Below are 11,830 nucleotides of genomic sequence, written 5' to 3' on the forward strand. Positions count from 1 at the left end.
TTCTTTTCAATTAGAAATCAGTTCGTATGACAGTCTGGCATGATGAAATGCATGCTAATGCCTGCTGCTTATGCCAAATGCATACTAATGACCCCCAACCCGCGTTTGAAGATTCAAGATTGAACTTTTTTTTTTTTTTTCATTTTCAACGCAGCAAAAACCTGCACGGAAAATACACAGTGGGCCCAAGATAACAAGACAATTATTCTAAAAAACACACACACACGACTGAAAAAAAAGAGAAAAAGAGTGAAACTGTGCATCCGTAAAATTAATTCGCATTTAAAAACACATTTGTGAAAAGGCAGAGATGTCCCTGAGCAAAGTAGAGGCAGTTAGTGTGTATCATTTAGCCTCACGCAAGCTCGGGGTGCGTCGGGGTTTATCTGGGCCTCCGCGTGCTGCTGTGACTCTTCCACATGTTGTCATAGAAGTATTTTTGTCTGTCTTTGTTCTATCTTTTTCCTTTCACAAGTCAGTCTCCATAAGCCAGAGCTTGCATAACAGCTGCTAGCGTGTTAATCACAGTGTCTTTGGTTACGCTGCCTCTGGTTTGAGGCCTTCTCTGGTCCACAGAGAGCCAGGACGCTCCATCGCTGGAGGACGGGCCGTTTCCAAGTCGCCTCACTGGTCTGTTCGTGCACCAACAGGGATGATTTATGAATAAAGCTGTGTTAAAGTCTGGATTGTTGTTGTTTGTTTTGTGTCTATGCCGAGTGTGACAGTGTGAACTCAGGTATCTATGACGACGCTCATTGAAAGCGTCCCGATTCTGATGTGTAATGTGACCTGCGGCACCGATCTGATGTAGGAAAGAGACGCAGCAGTTACGGTTGTGATCTGCACGCGTGATTCTAAATTGGGTCGCGAGGGATTCAAAGTCAGCCAACGACTCATTGACGGTGCATGAATCTAACACAATTAACCCGAGAGAGAGAGAGAACAACTAAAAAGAGTCGTGCACCCTCGGCAGCTTGGAGAATCGGCATGAACGCCCAGAAGACAATCAATGAAAGGAAACCAAAAAAAGGATGAAATCATAGCTCTGTGTGGATATGCTTTGGCTCAGACTGACACCATAGCACAGAAAGGACAATTTTCTTAAAACATGTTATCAAGAATTGTTTTTTCCTAGAATACAGTTTTTTTCTGAGTACTTCTACGTTGTTGTAATTCCACTAAAATGATCTGCTGGTCAGAAATATGGTTTTAGGGGATTTGCCAATGTCAGTTTCCTTCAGTAAAATACACAGCATGTAGCATGTGTTTGGCTCCGCCTCCAGCACCGAGCTGGTTGCAGTGGAGGCGATCCGATGTTTAAATGTGTGTGTTTGGATGAGGTTTAAATTAACCCGAAGCAGGAGGTTGCTGTTTAAAAGCAGACTCTCAAATCATGATTATCTTCCTCCTTTTTTCATAACCCGAGCTCGTCCTGAAAACATACGGAAAGAAGACTTTACTCTTCTGTATTTTTGGAGTTTTACAATAAGTAATTATTCTTTAAATTGTTTGTGTCCAGGACACATTTCCCTAACAAAGACCGGGCTCCTTATGCAAATTAGTTTGAAATAACATCCATTAAAAACAACACGACACATGGTCCTCTGGTCCTCTGGGGCTCGGGTCCTCGGGTCCTCGGGTCCTCGGGGGCTCGGGTCCTCGGGTCCTCTGGTCCTCTGGGGCTCGGGTCCTCTGGTCCTCGGGTCCTCGGGTCCTCGGGGGCTCGGGTCCTCTGGGGCTCGGGTCCTCTAGTCCTCTGGGGCTCGGGTCCTCTGGTCCTCGGGTCCTCTGGGGCTCGGGTCCTCGGGTCCTCTGGTCCTCTGGGGCTCGGGTCCTCTGGTCCTCTGGGGCTCGGGTCCTCTGGTCCTCGGGTCCTCGGGTCCTCTGGGGCTCGGGTCCTCGGGTCCTCGGGTCCTCTGGTCCTCTGGGGCTCGGGTCCTCGGGTCCTCGGGGGCTCGGCGACGCCCGCCTCCAGTAAATTCCAGAAAGTATGATTTTAACATTGTTGAGCTGTGTGTTTTTAAATTCATATTCAAATGCTAATATATTGCTTCTCATGTACTTAATGGTAAGAGAGCCACACTCTATTTTATAATGAATTTAAGACCATAAAACAGTTAATAATAATTTATGCTACAGTGAGAGTAACACTTCCTTTCTCTCCGTGAATATAACACATTGGTTTGTATCCTCAGCATATTTATCTTTCTTATACACGCGACATGAAGATACATAATGAAATAAAGTGAGCCTCCAGTTCCCCTGTTACAGTACATTATGTCGACGATGGCAGCTTTTCCCTCTTATCCACACAAAGACATGTCAGGTTTGCTTTCATGCACCGGCCGCTTCACTTGGAGAAGTGACATATGTTGTGTTGCTCAGACAACTTGATGATAGTCATTATTTATTCATCATTCAAACCGCTACTGATTTTTATATCCCAAAGATTTAGGCAGACATGTTGTCACATTTATTAATTTTGTTCCCCTTTCTTTTTGGTTAATTTTTGTATGGTTTTTTTTCTTTTGGCCCAATTTCAGTATCTTTAAATCATCAGATCTTAGATTTCATCACCTCAAATCGGCCACGAACGAAAGGAGTTATGTAATATTCATGTGCGATACTAGAATCCATGTGCATAGATCTTATAAAGTAACTTAAACATGTATTTAAATCCGTCTGGTGCTCCGGGGGTCATTCCAGCCTGGAGGTGAGAGTGCTGCAGGTTTATCCACATGATCCACCTTGATACTGTGTGCATGTACCATCTATTTGACCTTGATAGTCAAAGATATAATACAATAATATAACGGTAATACATGGCACTGTGCGTGTGTGGTAAGGTGAGAGGAGGAATATACATTTAAGACTTTTGGGGCGAACTGTCCCTTTTTGTTTGATCAAAAGGGAGAATTCAAGACCCAAGTGACACACAGCGTGATAAACATCTGCCCTGAGGGACATCTCATGCGGCATGATGACATGCTTGTAATGAATCCTTAGCTGTAATCGATGAGCGGCCCAGATGTGTGGGTGGCGGAGCCCTTTAGCTCCAACAGTGTTGAGAAATGATCCCGGAAAGGACACACCAATAAACAGATAGCGTGTGGAGTGGACTAACAATGAGAGAGCCATAGTTGTGGTCATATTGAGATAAGCTCTCCCCGAAATGAATCCATAATTCGCCGGGGGTGAATTTAGCTCCGCACTCAGCTCAGTCGACTGCTCAGCAGGCTGCCAGGCGCCGCGTGAAGAAGTGCGAAGCGGCGCCGCGGCCCAACGTTGGCTCTCGCTGGCGAGCTCTCCGGCAGTCACGCTGTGAAACCTCGTCTGCGTTTCCCGGCCGACGGCATGCATAAAGACAGCCTCTTCAAACAATTTGAACATTGAAGCAATCAACCGGCCTGATACGCCACGAGGTTTTACCCCCGTAATCGAACCCTTCGCTAAGTCCCGCCCCCCCCTGCTGCGACTCAGCCGAGCTGCCAGAGCTACCGCGGAGCCCCACGCTGTCAGAACCAGCACTCCCCGTCGGCGCCCGATCCATTCTGCAAATGTGCGGGCGCATTGTTCCCAGCATGCTTTGCACGCGGTCTGTATGCAAAGCATGCTGGGAACAATGCGGCGCTACTCGGCCTCTGATTGGCTGCTAAACGCTAACCTTGATGCCCCGTATCAATCATAGCGATTTCAGAGAGAAGCAGAAAGATCGGTCTTCAATATGCATTTGATTTGCTGTGTCAATCATTAAAAAGCATAGGCAGCATGTGCGTACATTAAAAAATACCTTCAGTATCATAGTAGGAAAGACTTTGATATGACGGGCGTTGCTCATTTTGGCCCTGAGTGACCAGGTCAAAGGTCGAAGCAACAACAGAGCTTCTGGAACGCCGACTCTGGAAGGGCGATATTTCAATCCCAGCATGTCTCTGAAGGCATCCCATGCTTGTTCTCCCCATGATACGTATTGTTTCACCACAGGATGTACGGGACAAGTGGCGACTATAATATTCTATTCAAGTGGACAAAAAAGAGACGCGAAGAACTTGACACACGAGCAATTTGGAGTACAATTATTTTCCGGAGGTTTTTAAATTTTCCGGGGGGGTCAAATGAAATCCCAGAGGATGAAGGAGGATGCAGCGCGAAAGGGCACGTTTCCGCTTCACCTTCTAAAATAGTCAATTTCCTACCACGGCGAGTTCTATAATCCATTAAAAATGGGTGCAGAATTACTGAAATTAACATCAAATTATAAAAGGTGTATGTAAATGTGATGTGTACGAGGAAGCGACCCCCCCCCCCCCCCCCCCCCCCCCTGTCTCTGAGCTAAATATAACCTCAATATGGCACGCGTGACGTTTCTCATAATTAAATCATTACATTGCAGTCGAACCTTGAAATCACCACAGATTGCTGGTCACTGCAGACAGCCGGACCGAGACAGAGAGGGCTTTTGGAATCCATACAATGCATTGAATCAGCACTGTGAAGAGCAAGAGTTGTAATTGCTGCCGTGTTCTGGCTCACGTAACAGACGAGGATCGGCCGCAGATCCAGAAGCGAACGTCGGCGTCGTCCTCTTAGAATTAGCTTGACAAGAGATGTTTTTTTCCCTTCACGTAGTCGGAGGATTACAAGATGGTCCTCACCCGCTTAAAACCTTGCATCCTTCGTCCTTCCCGGGTGAAAATCAGGTCATCCTTTTCTCAGCTATTACAAAATGTTGTGTACCTTTTTTTATTATTCACTGTGTGGGTGGCCTACTATTGTGTAGGCCTATTAGCACAGGACTGGTATTATGTACCCTTATGTAACTCATTTGATTAATGAATTAATCCCCGCCCCTCTGTGTTTGGTGGAGCACCCGGGCGATAAGGTAATCCAGAACAATTCTTCAAGTGCCTCCAATTACAAAGACTGCAGAAAGGTGCACATGAGGTTTCCATGAGACATTTGTCTCTTGCCGGTTTACAGCAGGCAACCATGTCTGGAATTACAAGCACGGTGGATTCGCACTGGATTAAAACCTCCAACAATCTCAACAGCCATTAGGAGTCACCGCATGAACCCCCGGTATTTCCTAATTGGTCCTGTGTGATTAGAGTTAGTCAAATAAGCCCACAGTAGCTGAAGTCTCCAACTCTCCCAGCTGCCAACTCCTAGATTCAGTTGCACATTCCCTCGGCGTGGCCAAATATCCGCTGAGCTGAAAGCATTGGCCCCGGCGTTGCAATGTCAACAAGACCTTTTACCAGGATAAGCGAGAGCATTTCCCACGGCAGGCAGCGAAAGGGACTGGAACTGAAGTAGGAAGTTCTTCACCAGAATACCATTTCTGCTGCTAGAAATGTTAATCTGAACGATTGACATGACAGGCACGTTGGTTTGCAGCTAAAACCTGGAAATAATATAGACATACATATAGAAATAGTGTAAAATACAATCAAATCCTTTGGTAATTATGTGGGAAATATGTCCAATGCACAATCCAATCCCAAAGCCTCAATGGTATTATTTTCCTGGTTTGAATCTATAATAAAGGCAAACCGAATGGAGTAGAGGCATTTAAACACGTTCTTCGAGAGCCTCGGGTCTTTCTTTTATCCACAGAAATCTCAGTGTCTTGTTAAGATGAGCGTTTCGCTCCCTGCAGAAGCCGTGTTATCCCGTCTGCCATTTGAATAACCAATTGGCAGATCTCCGTGTGTTCAGTGGAGTTTAGAGGACGGTCTGCCAGCGTAAAAGCAGATTCCAGAGCTTTTGAAATAGACGCGAGTCTTTGGATGAAACACGTCACAGAAGCTACCCTCAGAGATATCCGACCTGAAGCTAATAAGGACGGCCAACTCGGCCTGCTTGTTAGCCAAAGCCCGGGATGTTGAGAGGCGGTGAACGGCCTTACTGAAGATAACCAGAGATGGGATACCTTGCTCCCCGCGCTGTCAGAATCTCATGTATTCAAGCAGAGCAGAAAACTCAAAGGATGTGAAGGATTTCACACTGAAGCATTTGTACTGTACCGGTTTGAAGTTAAGAAGACGTTACATATTGGTCAGGGCCTTTTAGGAGAGAGCACATATAAACTTGAGTTATAAGGTAAAAGAGGCAATGGCTATATTCCAATGTGTCCTTTCTACATGTTGCAGAAAACCTAAATGACTTAAAAAACCTTTGCAACCAAATATAACTGTAGCTGGCGAGACATCTAGAGATGATGATCGTTGGCCTGCAGTCGCTTGCTACGTATTATCCATTTATGTTCAGCCTGCACGCTATGGACAAATAAAATGTCGTTCACTTATGGCCTTCAAACTATGACGCTCTAGCTACTTACGCAACTTGCCTGACTTCAGAATCGACGTGGTTTGGTTTAAAATAACGATGTTTGTGTATGTAAAAATAATTTGTTTGTTTGTGAAAAAATACTAATGTTAAATAAAAGTCATCACTGGTTCACACAGGACACAACAGTGGTCTCCTGGGTGAAAGTCCTGTGCTCGTTTCGGCTGGTTATGAGCTTTCAACTCTTTATTTAAAACCTATGAGAGCCAAACAATCTGTTTGCTGTCATCAATTCTGCAGCTTGTCAACTGTCTTGAAAGTAAAGCGCGTGATTGACGTTAAATCAAAACTCATTTGGAATCACCGTCGCATCCTTCCAAATCTTCTGCTCAGCCTATCTGTCACTCTCCATGATCACCGTCTGGAGTGCTCAGGTCGTTTCTCACGGAGGACATTTTTGACACGTCACGGTAAGAGAAGCTGATGTATATTAATGATGGAAGAATTTCTTTTAGCTGCATTGATTTCGGGGTCCAGGTATCGTTCGCTCTGGCTCTCTCTTACTGGGGACACTGGAGTGTAATTAGTAATGTGTTATTACTGACAGTCAAAATGTCAGCTGTGAGAAAGGTGTATTACTCTGTTGCTCAGGCACGCCATTACTCCCCTGAAATTAATTTTAGCTTCAGAACTCTTTACGCTCTCAATTCGTACTGAAAAAAAGTATTTTCGCAAAGTAAAAAAAAGTCCCATCAAACGTAACGCTTGCCAAACCAATTCTCACATATCCCGATTCAACTGGTTCCCATCTTCTCTCCCCGAGCCCGGTAGTCGGCACGTTCGACTTGGAGGGGCATGAGAAACAATCCGTGCAGACAGCCGGCAGCATGTCGCCCCAGCGGGGCTCCATCTCGGGATAGGGAACCGTTGAAAGCGCCGGCGCCCTCGTTCTGTTACAAGCAGTGAAAGATACACGCTGTTGGCATTTGAACGGGAATTGAAATCCGAGAAGGATGGATCCCTCTTCCACGTCGGTGCCGAGGCGCCCCTTAGATGTTAATCGTTTGCATCTTTTTTTTTTTTTTTGGGGAGCGGTGGGTGGAGGGGTTGTCATGTGCATGGATTTGCATGTGCTGTGAATCATCTTGCGTGGGAGATGAACCCGAGATGCAGGTGGCCGCCATGACTTGTTAAATGTCACGATTGGCTCTCTGATGGCGCCGAGGCACCCGAAAAAAAACCGGCGCGGGCCGCTCGCCGGGTCGGACAAACGACACCATTTAACGGCAGTAGCGATGGAGGGATTCCCGAGGCATTTAAAGGGTACTCTATCAGCGGGTTACCGATCTGAGGCGGCCCCGTAATGTTCTTCTCTTTTCCTACTTTGAAGATGACAATAAGATCATGTTAATTAATTCCTCCTATGTGCTGCTATAATGTGGTGTCATCTGTTCAGTGATATTGCCTTTCTGACAGCGGGGGCTATCAGGCCGTGGACAAATCTGTCCGATATAACGCGAGGAGCTAATGATGTTCCTCTTTCTAACAAGCTGTCATATCCCATTCTCTTGCTCAACACATGACTGATTTTATCTTCTCTTTTTTTTCCGCAGGTTCAATTGAATATTTAAAGGTCGAACTGTATTTTCGGGCGGACTGGAAATTGGAGAAATCATTGCGAAATGTCAAAGTCGAGCTGTCAGATATTCTAATCAGTCAATACAATTCTTTCAGGCCTAACGAAATATTTTTGGTCAAATCTCGTCCTCCGCTCTTTCCCCGCCTATCGATTTTTTAATCTGGCTCGCTAACATGCAGCACGTGCTGCATGATATCCTTGTCGGTTACAGATAAAAAGCCACGTACTTATTTTCATTAAAAAAGTAACGAAATACAAAAAAGTGAACTCCTTTTTTGAAAAGTCGTTCAAATTGCATCGTTCATAACCAAGACTCGAAAACGATGGAAGACCCATACAGGTTGAATCAGTGGATTTAGAAACAACTCTGGCAATCCCCAATCAGATGAAAACACCTGTTTAGCTGTTCGCGCAGGAGCACGGTTGGTTTTGACTCGGTTCTCCAAGCACATGACTGCGTCATGGTTAAAGTGCTTATTTACATAACCTCTGGCATGCGTCCGGTCAGCGACCTTTGTTGGATACGCCATTCCTTGTCAGCAAACTACTTGAAATTACTTTCATTTAGTTTAAAAAGGTGCTGCTTTTGAGATTTAGAAGGGCATTGAAGCCATTCTGTGTTACACTTCCATCCAATTGGGTTACGAAGATATCATCGAACTGAATGCAGCAGAGAACGATTGTTTCGTCCCTAACTCTGAAATACATTTCAATGACATTGTAGACTCCATCTGCTGAGCGGATATCCTGTGGTTTGATTGAAAGCTTCTAGAACGGCAACTAAATGGACGTTGGCAGGATGCTGGCTGTTGTTTACACGGTAAACAAAAATGACTTTGAAGCTCACCCAGTTTGTAATGGCACCTTTTGAAGACTTGAATCCAAATCCAAAATAATCCTGGTGACTTCACCAAGGTTATTATGTAATACTTGACAGTATGAGTAGAAATCCCCAAGACAAAACTCATACATTACAACTTCCGGACTGGACAATGTCGTGGTAGCAACCTGTCAATCACAGGGCGGTCACGCCCGAAAGTCTTTTTTTACTCAAATTGGGACCATAACTTACCGCCTGTGCATCACCAAGGAATATGCTTAACATTAGCAGATGTCTACGAGCTGTAGACTTCAGACTTTTCCAGAAATAATTTACAACCAAATCATTCGTTTCAATAAGTTTCTGCCTTTCGTTTCTCTAAAACCCTTAAAAAAACAGAAAGTCAGGACATAAATTTTAATAATTTAGCAAAGAGCCGAAAATAACACCAAATATATCTCCGTCCAAATAACTATGGACTGCACGAGCTTGATAGCTGGTATGTTATGATTTTATGATGCAAAGACAGCAAACACGCATTCCTTCCGGCACAAAGAACATGCAAATTTCACCCATAAAACTTTTCAGCACTCAAAACTAACCACATCTTACATCTCAAATCACAGATTAAAATGCCGCACACGGCTCCTGCTCTTGGAAGTCGGAAAAAGTCTGCTCGGTATCATTTCATTTTATTTAAAAGAAGTTAGAAAGAAGAGAAAGGAAGAAAGAGGGAGGGCTGCGGTCTCAGAGATGCAGACGGCAGCTCGGCGGTGGGAGAGCGCCGCTGTTAGTTAGCCTGTGGGAAACCCTGAGAACAAAAGCTGGAGCATCCATCAGGCTGCCGTTGAATGGAGCGCTCCCTCTGGGGAGCCGGGGCAAACAGGCCTCTCTTCCTCTCCGCTGTAGCACTCGCCCCATATTAAGGATGAGCCCCCCCCCCCTAGCTGGTCCACTGTGCAAACGGAGGAAACAATTACGTCTCTTTTTTCCGTGCTAGGGAGACAGCGAGAAAGCTATTTGGCTCGCGCCTGGCATTGCTGTGTAGAGAGAGAGAGAACATCACCCTGACCTCGTGGCGTAGGTCAGTCAGAGATTAATTGTAGATTTGAATCTCGAGCCGGACCGAGTGACACTCGGAGCTCGCGTTACCAATTAAGGGAGCAGCGGGGGGAGCCGCTATAGGGAGCTCGGACCAGGAAGTGTTCTAGCAGCCTTTTTGCCCGAGCAGCTGTTTTCGGAACTGTGTTTGTTTATGCGATGAATAAGTCAAGAACATGTGCAGGCGGTTGGTGAAATGAGACTTCGAACGACGAAAGACGAGCGAGCCGGCGGCTGTTGAGCATGACGAGCCTCAGATAGAGTGTGTGAGTGTGTGTGTGTGAGTGTGTGTGTGTGTGTGAAGGATGGGAATAATATGAACGGTGGAATTAAGTGGTTTAGCTGTGAGGCCTGGCGGTTTACTTCACTCCGCGTGAGACCAGCTCGTCAGCTGAAAGGTCGCCGGGTTCAATCTCTGCAGCAGCCGCGGATGGCCCATCGCCAGTCAATCACCAGCAGAGAGCTGGAGTAGAACAAACCGGCTCTCTCTATTTGTAATTCAGTCGGGATAAGAACACAGTCTCAGTGGTAAAGTTAAAAGGGAAACGCGCCCCCTGAATGCCCTGACAACGTTACAGCGGGCTTAGTGAGGGTTCAATGAGACGTCTCCATTGACGATTTATCCTCCAGACAGAACGCACCTTCAGCTTGCATCATTTATTCAGCCGAGCTTAAACATATCCACCCACCAGGGAATTAATCTCAAATCAATGTGCTTCTTTATTAAAAAAAGAAAGAAAGAAAAGCCTTTTCATTCTAGGTGTTTGAGATCTTAACTATATCATTACTTGTGTCGAGGTTCTGTAGAAAACCTTATTTTTTTTTTAATGCATTATTGGATTTCTTTCAACTGAGCATTGGCGTCCATTTGAGGTGAGGCCAACACTTTGTATTGACCTTTTAAAGATTTAAAATAATCAATCGGGAAGGACTAAAGTTAGGATTTAGGAAGTGTCGATGTGCAGCATGTGGTGATGTTGTTTCCAACCAATCTGTGATCTAAACCCAACACATCATGTAGACATGTTGCCTATTGAGGACAAGTTGCCAATGAATTAATGTATCTTCCTCTATTACCATAGTAGATATTGCTCTGTATTCATATTTGTGAGTCTTTTGCTTTATTTAGACATCATCTAACATGCACAGTTGGTGGCTACCGAGGGAAATTAGAAAAATATACATCAAACGATAAAATAAGTTGGGAAGGTGACCGTGAGTTGTTTCGTTGTTCAGGGTGACTCGTACTTTATAAATATCTGCATGTGTGTCTTTGCCGTCTTTGATTTCTCACAAGATGAAATACTCCGGCCTTCTGCCTCCAGATTTCATTGCGAGGTGAGTTTCAAAAGCGTACGAGATTTAAAAAAAAGAAAAAGAGGACATCGGATGTGCATCCTCACTAAAGGTTGTGAGGCCGCGTTGTTCTCCGGGCTTCGCCACGACTCCCGTGGGAGAAAAACCACACGGGGGTGAAATGTGATACCTTTTTAAGGATTTTCCTTCATTTGGTATTGAACGGACCGACCACTTTGACCTCGTTGGAGACCACTCTTTTAAGCTATTATTGCCGAGAGTGCACTGGGAATTATATATATATATATATATATATTTATATATTTTGTACAGGCATGGTGTCGAAACACCAAATCATCTGCAACTCTTGCTCGCCTCATACAAGGGGAACAAATATGTGATTTGTGGCTTTTGAAAGTCCTCTTGCACACACTTACACCAGCGACGGTTGATTTAGTTGTGTCAAAATAACAAGGTCTCAGGCCCGAGGCTGCGTGTTTCCCCGTGTTGGAGCTGTTTTAACATCCGAGTGTTGTTACTGCAGCCGAGCACGCTGAGCGACAGGCCACGGTGCTCTGCTGGCTTCTACAGCAACGAGGTCACCTGCCATTAGGTCAATTATCTTACACCCATTGAGCCACCTGTCTGGGGAGCTGGACGTCTTGGCTCATTTATTATTTAATTAA

Source organism: Cyclopterus lumpus, chromosome 20 (genome assembly GCF_009769545.1).
Source record: "Cyclopterus lumpus isolate fCycLum1 chromosome 20, fCycLum1.pri, whole genome shotgun sequence".
Lineage (NCBI taxonomy): Eukaryota > Metazoa > Chordata > Actinopteri > Perciformes > Cyclopteridae > Cyclopterus > Cyclopterus lumpus.